Source organism: Eucalyptus grandis, chromosome 2 (genome assembly GCF_016545825.1).
Source record: "Eucalyptus grandis isolate ANBG69807.140 chromosome 2, ASM1654582v1, whole genome shotgun sequence".
NCBI lineage: Eukaryota > Viridiplantae > Streptophyta > Magnoliopsida > Myrtales > Myrtaceae > Eucalyptus > Eucalyptus grandis.
The window spans coordinates 548,564-562,932 of NC_052613.1; the positions used below are offsets into that span (position 1 = coordinate 548,564).

The 14,369-nt window shown below is 40.8% G+C and overlaps 1 long non-coding RNA gene across 1 annotated transcript; it reads left to right on the forward strand.

The window, feature by feature from the left end:
• Positions 1-10,879: 10,879 nt before the first annotated feature.
• Positions 10,880-14,166, forward strand: LOC120290347. Its single transcript, XR_005548260.1, has 2 exons — positions 10,880-11,444; positions 11,611-14,166. It is a non-coding gene; the product is annotated as an uncharacterized LOC120290347 (long non-coding RNA).
• Positions 14,167-14,369: the final 203 nt, after the last annotated feature.

Sequence of the window (14,369 nt, forward strand, 5' to 3'; positions counted from 1 at the left end):
TATCTCATTTGATTTGCCATCATGTTGGTTGAATCAATTTTATTTTGTTAAATAAAAAATCCAAAAAAATGCATTCGTTTAGAATGTTAGTTTTTGTTTAATTTAAGTTGCATGTTTAATTATTTGTCAATGTTAATTTCGAAATTAATAAAAGAGGTAAAACACAAAAAAGTCATTATGCACATGTCATGTAAAATTATGGCATCTTTTGCACGTCATTGCATACTATGGTAAAATTACATTTAGTTTAATTTTAAATAATATTTTTCTTAATTTATTATAGGTTTAGGTATTTTATTAAATAGATTGCATTTTAGGATTATTTAGGTTAAGATAATATTTTAGTTTAAATTAGGATTTGGCTCAACCTAATTCCTAATATAAATTAAATAGGATCTTAATCTAATTAGTTAATTTTCATATTTGACCAAATTTCGAATTTCATGAAAAATACAAAAAAGTGCCATAGGTTGAATTAGTTTTATTTTCTATGATAGACTGCATTCTTTTAGGGAAAAGAAAGAAAAAAGAAAAATGTCACATGCACGTCATTAGGATTAGATTCATTGAAATGCATCTCATGTGGTAATTGTTACTAGGTCCATCCAATTAGAAATTACATGTCATTAGAGTTAGGTCACTTAGTTAATATTGCATCGCATATTGCATAATTTTCATTAAATAAGTGAAAAAAAAATTGCGTGTTAATTAGAAACCATATCTAAGGTTGTTAATGTGAATTTTAATTTAACATTGCAGATGCTTTCGTTGCTTTGAGGTAAGTTTTTGCAATTTATTTATTGTTTATCTGGATGTTAAATTAGTGGTTTGTGCATGCGCATGATAACCTCACATGTTAGGGAAATATATTTAAAATCAATCCAAACTGCTTGTCAAATATTTTTCAAAATAAAAAGAAATGTACCGAAAATGCATTAGAGAAATCTAGCATAACCAAGTTCCCGTACCCAAATCTCTAGTTCGTAGGAGTAAAGTGAATCTCCCGTTACTTTATTTGGGTTTCTAATCGACCCACTAAAAATAGATTAGTGGCGACTCCTAATTAAAAATCAATTGCATGTTAAGAACTTGAACCTAAAGTCGCGAATTGGTATGGGTTTGGGAGAGCCCAAGTTAAGTCTAAGGTTAACAATTCATTAGCCAAATCCTAGGTGATTCACACTCGAAAATTTGGTCGCGACACATACTCACCTAAATGCACAATTAAGGTGGACTTCGGGAAAGCCTACGACACAATTGACTAAGACTTCCTTGAAATTGTCCTTCAGGCATTCGGATACCTCAGGCACTTGACCAGGCTCATCATGACTTGTGTGAGAACCCCTAAATTTTCCATTGCCTTAAATGGGGAGTTACATGGATTCTTTGCCAGTGGCCGTGGACTTCGTCAGGGAGACCTCCTATCTCCTTACCTGTTTACGTTGGTCATGGAGGTACTATTTGGTATTTTCACTACTCGCTTTTCGATGCCGGAGTTCAAATATTTTTGGAAATGCAAAACGTCTAGCCTCTTACACCTTTTCTTTGTGGATGATGTATTCCTGTTCTGTGAAGCCGATTTGCCTTTGGTGAAGCTCTTCAAGGAAGGCCTCCAAATGTTTTCATATTGGTCTGGCTTGGTTCCAAACACAAACAAAAGTGAAGTCTACCTTGCAGGAGGTTCACCTTCTTTAATGAACCAAATCCTCCTTACCCTTGATTTTCAGGAAGGAAGTCTACCGGCTCGCTATCTCGGGGTTCCCATCATCACTTCCAGGATCAGTAAGGCGAATTGTTGTGTGTTAGTCAACCGCATCACAGCGATGATACAATCTTGGACCCATCACTTGTTATCATTCCCCGGTCAGCTACAATTGATCAAGTCAGTCCTTCATACCATCCAAGCATACTAGTGTATTTATTTTACCTATAACTGTCTTGGATCAAATTGAACGAATTCTTAGACAATTCCTTTGGAAATGCTCGGAGTTGGGAAGAGGAGGTGCAAAGGTTTCCTGAGAGGATGTGTGTTGCCTAAAAGAAGAGGGGGGCCTTGGCATCCAAAGACTTCGGGAGTATAACAAGGCCGCCATGTTAAAACATATCTAGATCGTATTTGCTGATAAAGAATCTTTATGGTGCAAATGGATTCACTCAACCTTCTTAAAAAGATCGAATTTCTAGGTGGCCAGAAAGCCAACCCACTGTTCATGAGCTTGGAAGAAGATCCTCCAACTTAGGATTGAGTTTCGAAGTTCCTTCTTTTGGAGAATTGCGGATGGTTGCTCACTATCCCTCTGGTTTGATAACTGGCGCCCCATGGGTCCTTTGAACTTGTATTTTCCGGACTCAGCCATATCTGCATCTGGCCTGTCTAGGCAAGCGACAGTGGCGGACCTATTCACCGACCATGGAGCTATGATCAAGTTGGTCTTGGACTCTTGGGCATAACCCCTTCCTACCCTTTCCCACCTCTCTAATCATTTCGGTTGGAAGGGAAACACCTCACATGTCTTCACGGTGGCCTCAGCTTGGGATTTGACTAGGAGGAGGAAGACTCAGGTCTCCTGGCACAAGTTCATATGAAACAACTTGATCACTCCAAGGTACCAATTTAACCTATGGCTTATAGCCAAACGAAGGCTCCCTACCCAAACTTTTTTATTATCTTATGGTAAGATAGATAATGCCTTTGTGTCCCTTCTGCAATGAGGTGCCAAATTCTATAGACCACCTTTTTTTTCGGATGCCACATTTCCACTGGCATTGCTTTCTTTTGGGCCTCCAAATGCAATCTTCCGTGGCGGAACAGGTCGTGAGTTAAGAACCTCAATTGGGCCGCCTCCTTCCTTGCAGGCAAAGACTTTTACAAGTGCATTGCTCGCTTCTCTTTTGGTGCTCTTTGTTATTTCATTTGGAAACACATGAACGGCATCCTCTTTAGAGAGCAGAGCTTATCTATTCCAGCGGTGAAGAATCAACTCATCAAGGTCGTTAGAAATAAGGCCACCACCTTCGGGAGTGTGGACGATAATTTCATAAACCAGAGGTTGCAGCGTAGTTAGGGTATGGATCCCATCATTTTCTCAAATGGGGACTCTTCTAATTCTGCAGGGTCCTAGCGGTGCTTGCTGTCTGGATACTCTTCCTCTGTGCGGCTGTTTCCTTGATGGTTCTTTACTTTTGTCATTGGCGGATGCGGGCGTAGATTGTGGTTCATTTGGTCTTCAGTGGCCTCCTACTGCTTCCTTTTCTTTTGCTATTGTTTTGGTTGTTTCTGCTTCTTTAGGCCCGCTCTTGCAATCCTCTTTTGCATTCGGCGCCCTTCCACTCACTTTGACTTATTATCTTGTTGAGTGTAAGTTTTGTGGCACCGGATCTTTTGTAATTATTGGTTAAAACTCTATATATTCTTACTCTTTACCAAAAAAAGAAAAAAAATAAAAGAAACACATGCTGCAAGGCTACAGTTTTGTAATGTGATCACCCCTTGGGGTTCATCGAGATATGGTAGACCGCTGCAATCGAGTCCCAGCGTGGCGGCGGGCACAAACGTTCAACAAAGTTTATCACTTTTTGTAGCCCTAAGGTTGTGGTCGTACAATGATGATGGTGATGATGACGACGGTGGCGATTTATAGATTTAAGGCGCATTTGTTTAAATGTGTTTTTGTTCCTCGGAACACAATTTTTTTTTCTTTTGTTCCGAGGAATAAAAAAAGAACAGAAACGCGTTTGTTTATATTTTTATTCTCGGAAACAGAAACAAAAATAGAAAAAAATTATTTTTTATTCTCGGGAACACTTCCGAGAAACACTTTTTTTTTCTTCTTCTTCTTTCTTTTACCGGTCACTGGCCTTGGCCATGACTAGCACTGGCGATCGGCCAGACGAGGGCTGGCGACCTCGCCGGAGTATCGTTGGCCCCTGGAGAGGCCGAACGACGACAAGGCTCATCGGCCCGAGCCTCACTGTGGCCGTGCGAGGCTCGAGCTCATCTGGGCTGGGCGAGGTCGAGCTCACCCAGCCACCAGTGAGGCCGAGCTTACCCAACCACTGACGAGGCCGAGCCTCGCACGATCACGACGAGGCTCGGCCTCCCTAGTCTGCGCGAGGCCGGGCCTCGCTAGGCTAGGACGAGGCTGAGCCTTGTCGGTTGCCTAGCAAGGCTCTCTTGGCTAGCGATGATCTCGCCAGGCCACTGGCAAGGCTCGGCCTTGTCGAGGCTAAGCTGGCGTTCAGCGAGCTCGTCGGAACCTCGCCAAACCAAGGTGAGGCCCCTGCGAGACTCGCCGGATGTCGCTCAGCCGGTCACCGGTGACGAGTCAAAGAGAAAAAAGATAAAGGAAAAATTAAAAATTAAAAAATTAAAATAAATAAAATATTACAAATGTTTTACGTTCTTTTTCTATTTCAGAAATATAAATTTTATGTAATTACTAAATATATTTTTAAATAGAAATAGAAATTTCTAAAAATAATTTTTAAATAGAAATATTACTAAACATGCTTTTTTTTTTTTTTTTTTTTGAGCAAAACTAAACATGCTTTTGAAAGAGCCATCCGTTGGTTTCTCTCTTTTTGTGAGACCTTTTTTGTTGTGCGTGACTCGTTCGGGAAAACCCTTATAGGAATGGTAAAGAAAAAAGGAGGAAGGAGAGAAAAGCTGACAGACGATGTGACCAACCCGCCATCCCCACTGACTTGAACCCCCCATCCGAATCGTGGAGAATCCAGTTAAAAAATGATGGCGAATCCCTGACAGACGGGGCGTGAAATTTCAAACGTTGAAATTTATGGCGGACGCCCGTTTCCAAAGCGTGGGGGAATTCCTTGTATTGAACAAATTCCATGCCTTAGCCACTCGATATAAAGCTTTTTGGATGGCAGGCACGTCTTTTCTCCTTCGGGAAAAAAAAACTCGTTCTCCGTTCACGACCAAGCCAGCAAACGGCAGGACGACAGCTATGTTGGAAGGCGACAAACCCGATCCGCCATCGCCATTACAAAAGTCCAAACACCCCTGATTAAGGGGCAAGAAGAAGAAGGTGAGGAGGAAGGTCCCATGTCCGGATGCAAAAGAGAAACTTGGTTTTAACTCTTCACGTGTTCTAAATCGACGCCACAAGAGAGAAGAAAAGCGGACTCCAGCAGCACTTTCTCCAAGAGATCTTTACCTCTTGGTCTCTTTTAAAGAATAGTTTTCCTTATGGAAATGAGACGTCCATGTCGTGCGTGTCCAATGGAGTTCGTCCTTCGATCGCTTTCCGCCCAACCCAACTTCTCCACAAGTCGCTTCGTTTTTGCTGCCGCCCCCATCGCTGACCTACTTCGGTTTTCTCGGTCACGCAAGCCTTGATTCGATTCGCTCGTATACTGATCATGTGTTCTGTAGACTTAGACTTACCATTTCGGTACGTCAAAATGGCTCTTGCGTAAGCACGTGGAAGAGTGAAACTTTTCTTCTTGTGATCAAAGCTAAGATTGTATCGATTAATGGATTACTCGGTTCGGCTTTGCACAAACTGATGAGACCACCCCTCCCATAAGAAGAATCAATTCATAAGATGTTACGTGCAACAAACTCCCCTTTATTGGTTTCTAGCCAAAGAAAAAAATCTTTTCCTTTATTTGAAGGTATAATGATGATTTCTTTCTTCTTTTTCGGGAAAACCTTTCGAAATGAAAGAGGCAGGCCACATGCCACGTAGTTAACAAAAGAGGTAGCCCAATCAAGATGACTAAAAGTAGTAAAAGAAGGCATATCAAGACACTTCCAACATTTTTAAAAAGAATGTCTTTCAAAAAGTTACTCATTTTCTTCGCCAACAGTTGTAATTTTGAATTACAATCACTAGGTCTGGACCGAGTGTTTTATTTCAGATTCTTAAATATGGGTTAGAGATATTATAGGAAATATTCATATTTTCATTGATTGTGTATGTCGTTGATTGATGATGATTGATATTGTCAATCACAATACTATAGTTTGAATATCTCGTTACTTAGATAGTCATCTTATGCTGTTTATAAGTTCCTCTTGTCCTGTGACATCCAAAAATTCCGTTCATGTAATTATGTGACAATACATGTAGATGATACTTTAGTTATAAGCTAAGTATTATTAACCTTAGTATATCGACAATACGTAGAAGCTTTAATTGAATCATAAATTTTGTGGGACACAATAGATAATTTTTCCATAAACGCAATTGTCCCAGGTCCGTCATGTCAAGTTGAATTGATAAACATTGATGTGTGCATTAGTAACAGTACATATTAATTAATGGACAGCTTAGTTGATAACAGGTAATATTACTTGTTTGAAATCTAATGAATTAGTGCTAATGATTTATTATTTTCACTAATGGCATCGAGGATAGATAGCCTATATTTATTTTCCTAATAATAGTAATAATCCACTTTTCTCTTATATTAAGCCACTCACACACTTGTCCTTATATCATGTCTTGCATGACCATTTGTTGCAACCAAGATGAGGTTTTATTATATTTTGACACCTGAGATTAAGTGGAGACTTATTCTAAGTGAGTCACTCCTTCTTGCATTTCCTTTGCCCATGTACAAAAGCTTTGCCTTGCATTTGTGCCACATCAAGATGGTGGTTAACATGCATGGCTCTACTAGCACTTGATGACCCATTTTGGTAAATTTTTTAATAAAAACTGTTTTACTTTGGCAAAATAACTCTTTCGGCATTTCCAAAACTCTGAATAATACTTGCATTTTGTTATTCTCACTTTCAATCCTAAAATTAGTGGGCTAAACTCTTCTATCCAAGGGCTAGAAAGTGGTGATGGTAATTGGGTGGTTTGCGCTTGTTTGTGATAAGTGCAATTTCTAGGTATTAAGCTAGTTTAAATCTACTTAGTATTTCTATCTTGGTGGGTTGGTTGAGATGTGCAAGAACCTTTTTGAGTATGGTGATTTTTAAATTTGTGTTGGTGATCTTGTCCATGTCTGTTCTGTTTTGTTCTAGATAGTTAGAATTAATCATTCTATCATATTAATCTTGATGACCCATTACATATTCGTTATACTTCTTTCTACTTCATTTTAGGTAGTCATAATCTAGTCATTCTACCATATATATATCGATGATCCATTACATATTTGTTCTTCTTCTTTTTGCTTCGTTTTAAGTAGTCAGAATCTGGTCGTTCTACCATATTTATCTTGATGATCCATTGCGTGTTTGTTCTACTTCTTTTGCTTCATTCTAGGTAGTCAGAATTTGGCGTTCTACCATATTTATCTTGATGACTCATTGTATGTTCGTTTTGCTTTTTTATGCTTTGTTTTGGATAGTTAGAAGCGGTCATTCTGTGATATTTATCTTGATGACCAATTACATATTCGTTTTGCTTCTTTTTACTTCAATCTAGATAGTCAAAATATGGTCATGCTATCATATTTATCTTGATGATCCATTACATATTCATTTACTTCTTTATGCTTCGTTCTGGGTAGTTAGAACTGGTTATTTTGTCATATTTATCTTGATGACCCATTGCATTTTCGTTTTACTTCATTTTGTTAGGATTTTACTAGTATGAATTTGTTCATTTGTTATACTAGATTTTTACTAAGTCTGTGTGAATTTGTGCCTCCATGAATTTGCTTAATTGGTCAAATCTATTCTCTTATTGAATTTGTCAACTTGTGAATCTGTCTATTGATAAATCTATCCATTGGTTCAGATAGACTTTACTGAGTATGAATATATTCCTTGTTAAATTTGTTCATTTGTTGATTCAGTCCATTTGCTGAATCTGTCCATTTATAAATTTGTTCATTATTGGATCCATTCTTTTATTCTATAAGCTTTTATCAAGCCAGAAATTACCTTATTAATTGTTTAGACTTTTCGACCAGAATGTACTGTTCTAACTTAGAATTGTACTCATTTGCATGTTTAGACCTTACATCTAGAATACACTTATTGGCTTAGAATTTGCCCATTTGATTAATCAGATTTTAATGACCAGAACCTGTTTCTTTGTAAAATTAGATTTTACTGGATCTGAACTATTTAACTATACAATTCTAGCTGTGTTTGTTTATACAATTAGATTTTACAGAAGTCCGAACCAATTTCTTTATACAATCAATTTTACTAGGTTTGGATAAAATCAAATTTTATGGAAGTTTGAACCTATTTCCTTATGCAATCAAATTTTACTTGGCCTGGATGTATTTGTGTATACAATCAGATTTTATTGAATCTAGACCTTTGAATGATTCGATCAAATTCTTTCTACGTCTTGAGCATCCTTATCATTTGAATCTAAATATATATTTTTAATCAATCTAACCATGATAACTTTCTTAGTTTGATTCGCTTCCAAGTCTAGTTTTCCTTAAAAAGGCGGATTACCAAATAACATATTCACATTCTAAGTAGGATCACAAGTTGCTTGTTACCTTATTATGTGACTAATGCATTCTAAGAAAATGGGTATGGGTATTGCAATAAATGTATATGTGGTAGAAGTACAACCCAAGTGCCATAACTTGGCACCGAGGGATATTTAAGTGCCATAACTTCAAAATGGTACACTTGAGTGCTAGTTTCGAAGTTAAATGGGACACTTAAGTGCCACTCCGGCGAAAATCCGGCCAAATGGCTGACGTGGCAACTCTCCGGCGAGTTTGGTCCAAAACAGCGTCGTTTTGCACGCTGACGTAGCGGAGAAAATGCAAAAACAACGCAGTTTCGCGTCGACGTGTAAATAATAATATAAAAATTAATTTAATTAAATCTAAACTTAATTTTATTTAAAATATTCAAAAAATTTTTAAAAAAATTAAGAAAATTAAAAATTAAAATAAAGGGGGAGATTGAACGGGTGGTTGAGGGTGAGCCCTCGCCGCCGCCCGAAAGGGTCGGCGACGGAGGGGGAGGGTCGGCCAAGCCGGCGAGGCTCGCGGCCCTCGCCCCGATCTGGGCGAGGCTCGTGGGCCCTCGCCGACCCTCCCACTCCATCGCCAGCCCTTCTGGCGGTGGCGGGAGGCGGCGAGGGCCCGCGACCCCTCACCGGATCTGATCGCGGCCCGCGCCCGGATCTAGGGCCCGCTCGCGCCCGGATCTAGGGCAAGGGTCGCGGCCCGCGCCCGGATCTAGGGCAGTCGCGGCCTCGCCCCCGATCTAGCGAGGGCTCGCGGGCCCTCGCCGCCTCCCCGCCGCCGCTGGGAAGGGCCGACGACGGAGTGGGGAGGGTCGGCTGGGGTCTCCGGGCCCGGCCGGGGGCCGGCGGCGGGCCCGCGAGCCCTCACCCGATCTGGGGCGAGGGTCGCGAGTGCAAAACGACGCCGTTTTGGACCAAACTCACCAGAAAATTGCCACGTCAGCCATTTGGCCGGATTTTTGCTGGAGTGGCACTTAAGTGTCCCATTTTACTCCAATATTGGCACTTAAGTGTACCATTTTAAAGTTATAACACTTAAGTGTCCCTCCGTACCAAGTTATGGCACTCCAGGTGTCCCAACCTCATGTATATGTTTACTTATCTTTATAAAATAAAAGGATAAGCATGCTATTATGATGTGCACGTTAAAAGGTATGATGAGAAATGAGGTGAGATAAACTTGTAACCCTCATCCTTCACTTAGGTGATTTTAAAAGGGGAAGGTAAGGTTATGCATGAAAAGTGGTTATGCATTGGATGTTGATTATTGTTATGATTGTTTATTTCATTGTTGATGTAAGAAACATCAACATTAACAAGTGCATTGTGCATGAAAGTACTGTGATTCCATGACCCACATATGGTGCGTGACAACGCCCCATTACGGAAGCTTGCGAGATGCCTCAGTGGTTAGGATACCCAGGAAGTGTTTCAGGATGCCTTGGAAGTCGAGATACCCCTATGGTGAGGATATCCTATGGTTGAAGTTTACAGGATGCCTCAAAGTTGAGATGTCCAATGGTTGGGATGCCCCAAGGAGTGTTTCGAGATACCTCAGGAGTCGAGATACCCCTATCGTGGGGATGCCTTGTGGTGGAAATTTACAGGGTGTTTCGAAATTGAAATGCCCCAGTGGTTAGAATGCACCGTGAGTCAGGATGCCCGCCCTAGTGGTTGGATTGCCCTGTGAGTCGGGATGTCCTAGGAGAGTTCGCGAGGAAAAGTTAAATGAATATATTGTATGTCCATTCGCATGTATAGAATCATATGATGTTTGATTGGTTGCCTTGTATTGGAACTTGTTATGTTACATGCATGAGCTTGAATAAAATTATTTTTGCATGACTGTTATTGTGGTAAATGAAAAAAGGGAGAGGTAAATTTGGCTCATGTTTTATCATATTTATTGGATTGTTATGCATTCGCTTTGCTTGGACCAAATGAAGTGGTAAAATGATTTTTTTTTTTTAAACTTAAAATGAGATATTTCCCGGGCTTTTTCCAGCTGTTCAATGGCCTCGCCGCTTAATTCTTCTTTATTGGGTTTCGGTTCATTCCTTACTTTTCAGTTTGCAGGATGATCATTGAAATTTGACGATGGAAGGGATAAGGCAATGCCTGAAATCATCAATCCCTGAGTCGGATGGTGGCTCATTTACGGAAAAAAGATAGAAATAGAGACGGTAGCTGGCCGAATCCTTTCCCAAGATCTTTGTATTTTGGATGTGCTTTTTTTTTTTTTGGTCGGAAATAACATCCATATATATATATATATATATATATATATATATATATATATATATATATATCAACTGAAATTACAACCAAAATTACAACCATCGGCTATAGCGTCCGCAGTCAAAATAGCAAGAAAAACAACAGGAGGTTGATGTAACCAGTGTCGGGTTGAATCAGTTGTGCGATGGGCCTTTGCAGCCCAGTCAGCGGCCCTGTTTGCTTCTCTCAGACAGTGTTGCAGGGTTAGGTCAGCGAAGCGGGAGAGCAAGTGGAGTGCCTCTTCTACAATCGGCCGAAGCTCCCACATGGGTGATCTGCCATTGCGCACAGCTTCAACAAGGGGAAAGCAGTCTGTTTCAATCACCAGAGTGGTGTTATGGAGTTGTCTTCGCAGCAGATGGTGCAGTGTACAGGTTAGTGCGTTGAGTTCAGTTTCCAGCGCCGAGTGCGACCAAAATTTGCTAGAAAATCCGTCCATAAGCCTCCCACGATGATCTCTATAGACACAGGCCATCGTGCCCTTGGTGCTGCCCGGCTAAAAAGCTCCATCTATGTTATATTTCAGAGTGCCAGAGTCTGGAGGATGCCACAGATGCGCGGGATTGAGGTGCGGAATCCTGGATCTCGATCCAGCAACAGCAGGGGAAAGGAGTGATCGGGTCTGAGTGATGGCCATGTCAACTACCCATCACGGATCTGGTGTCTGGTTGCGGAAGACTACATCATTGCGCATTCTCCAAATCTGCCATAGTGTATTGGCAGTGAGCTCGAGACCGGGTAGGTTCTTTGGTGTCGCTTCTATGGCTGAGATCCATTGATCAATTCGCTGGTTGCTCCAAGGGGGTAGTGTGCTATTAATCTGTTGGTGTGTCCAGACAGCTTGAGTCCACTCACATTGGAGGAACAGATGTTCGATGGTCTCTTGGTTATGTTGTTTACATAGCATGCAGCAAGGGTCAGAGGCGATGTGTCGATTAAAGAGGTTGGCCCTTGTCGCAATTGCATTTTGACACACAGCCCAGGTAAATACTCTTATTTTTGGCGCAGTTTGCATTGACCATATTCGCCGCCATAGGATTTTAGGATTCTGATATGATGTAGATGCTCTATTACTGTTGGCAATTCTTACTGTCTGACTAATGTTATGGTAGCAACTCTTGACTGTGTATTCTCCATTCTTCGTTGCTGTCCAAATGAGGCGATCTTCAATAGGTAGATGTCTGATAGGTAGTTTGACGATCTGATGTGTAATCTCTTCTCCGAAAAGAGGGAGAAGAATAGGTTGTTTCCAAGTTTGGTTGATAGGATCAATGAGATTCGCCACCAAGACTGGATCATCTTTGTTGGGAGGTCCATGGAGAATGCCCATAGGTAACCAGCGATCACCTCTAATTTTGATTGCCTGACTGTCGCCCACAGACCAGCATAGATGCGGATAGATGGCATCCCTTCCCTGTAGGAGACTCTTCCATCCCCATGACGAGCGAGCTGCTGGATGTATAGAGAGGAAACTTTGTGTAGGAAAATACAAACCCTTGAACAATTTACTCCACAACGCCAAAGGTTGTTGCAATAATCGCCAGGCCTGTTTGCCGATCAGAGCTTCGTTAAATGCGATTAAATCCCGAAAGCCTAAGCCACCATAATCTTTGCTTGCTTTCAACAGATCCCATTTTTGCCAATGAATGCCTTTTCTGTTCTGATCATTCTTCCACCAGAAACTTGCAATGCTTTTCTCTATAGATTTTTATATCGACAAAGGAATTTTAAAAATAGACATAGCATAGTGGGGTAGCGCTTGCACGACAGATTTGATAAGAACTTCCTTTCCACCTTTGGATATGAGCTTACCCTTCCATCCCTCCAACTTGTTATGGACCCGTGCTATTATCCATGATAACATTTCCCTTTTTGATCGTCCCCAATCAGAAGGTAAGCCCAGATATTTGCCACATCTAGTTAACACCGGTATTCTTAGCTCACCTGACATATTATCTTGCAATCTAAGGGGGTAGTGATTACTAAAAATAATGCCTGACTTGTTACGATTCACTACTTGACCCGTTGCTAGACAATACTGGTTTATGATAGCCGCCAGGTTCTGACATTCCCTTGTAGTCCACTCTAGGAAGAATATAGCATCGTCGGCAAAAAATAGGTGGGATAGGGTAGGACACCATCGATTGAACTTAATACCTTTAATGTGTCCGATACTGACAACTTGGTTAATTAAGGTCGATAATACATTGGCCATCAAAATAAACAAGTATGGAGATAAAGGATCACCTTGTCTTAGGCCTCGTGTAGCGGAAAAATAAGGAAGGGGCTCGCCATTGAATTTGATACTGAAGGAAGTAGTGGAGACACACTGCATGATCCATCGGACCCATGTAGGATGGAAGCCCAATTTAAGGAGGTAGTCCTGTAGGAAATCCCATTCAACTCTATCGTATGCCTTTTGCATGTCTATCTTTAGGATTGCATTGAATTTCCATTTTCTCTTTCTGGTCTTGAACTGGTGAAGAACTTCCTGCACAATCAAGATATTATCTTGGATCTGACGCCCACTGACAAAGGCTAACTGTTCCATTGAGATGAGAGAGTCCAACCAATGTTTAAGGCGGTTGGCAAGCAACTTGGAGATAATTTTATATGCGAAATTGCATAGGCTAATGGGACGATATTGCTCTAGCTTTTCAGGATTTGGTGTTTTAGGAATCAACGTGAGAAAAGTTTGATTTAGGGTAGGAGGCATAATGCTTGTCAGAAAGAAGTGCTGGACCTGAAGCAAGAGATCATCTTTAATAATATCCCAGTGAGTTTGATAAAACAAGCCACTAAGTCCATCAGGGCCAGGGGCCTTTGTTGTTCCTAACTGGAATATGGCCTGTCTGATCTCTTCCAAAGTAGGCATTGCGATCAATTGGTCGTTCATTTCAGTACTTAGTAGTGGCGGACACTGTGCAAGAATAGGACCGTAATCTCGTGTCCCCTAAGTCGTATATAACTTCGAGAAAAAAGTTGTCGTCATACCTTGTAGGGCTTTAGGGTCACGAATCCATTGCTGGTTCTCATCTTGTAAAATGGTAATACAATTTCGATGTCTTCTTTGGATTGTAGATGCATGAAAGAACCGAGTATTCTTGTCTCCCTATTTCAACCACTGTACTCTTGATCTTATTGCCCAATACTGTTCTTCCTTCTGCCAAGTTCTTGTAATTTCGTCTATGATTTTGGAGGCTTCCTCCTTGTGATAATTTAAGTGTTGTTGATTCGTCAGGTCTTGTAGTTGGTGTTGTAATGTAATGACTCTGGCACATCCATTTGAGAATTTAGTACGACTCCATGTAGATAGAGCGGTGCTGACATGCTTCAACTTGGAAAGAAAAACTGGATGCGTGGGATGTATAGAAGTCCATGATGTAGAAATAATGTCGCGACATTCAATATCATCGTTCCAGTAGGCTTCATAAATGAAAGATTTCTTCTTCCTCTTGAATGGTGCCGAAGTCTGAATAATCAGCGAACTATGATATGATCCCATTGCCGGTAGCGCTAGCACTTCTGCCCCTGGGAATAGGATACGCCAGTCCATCGAACATAAAGCACAATCCGATCTTTCTTTTACTATCTCGTCCCCATCTCTATTATTCAGCCAAGTAAATTTACAGCCCTTGGTATCTATCTCCATAAGCTCACAGT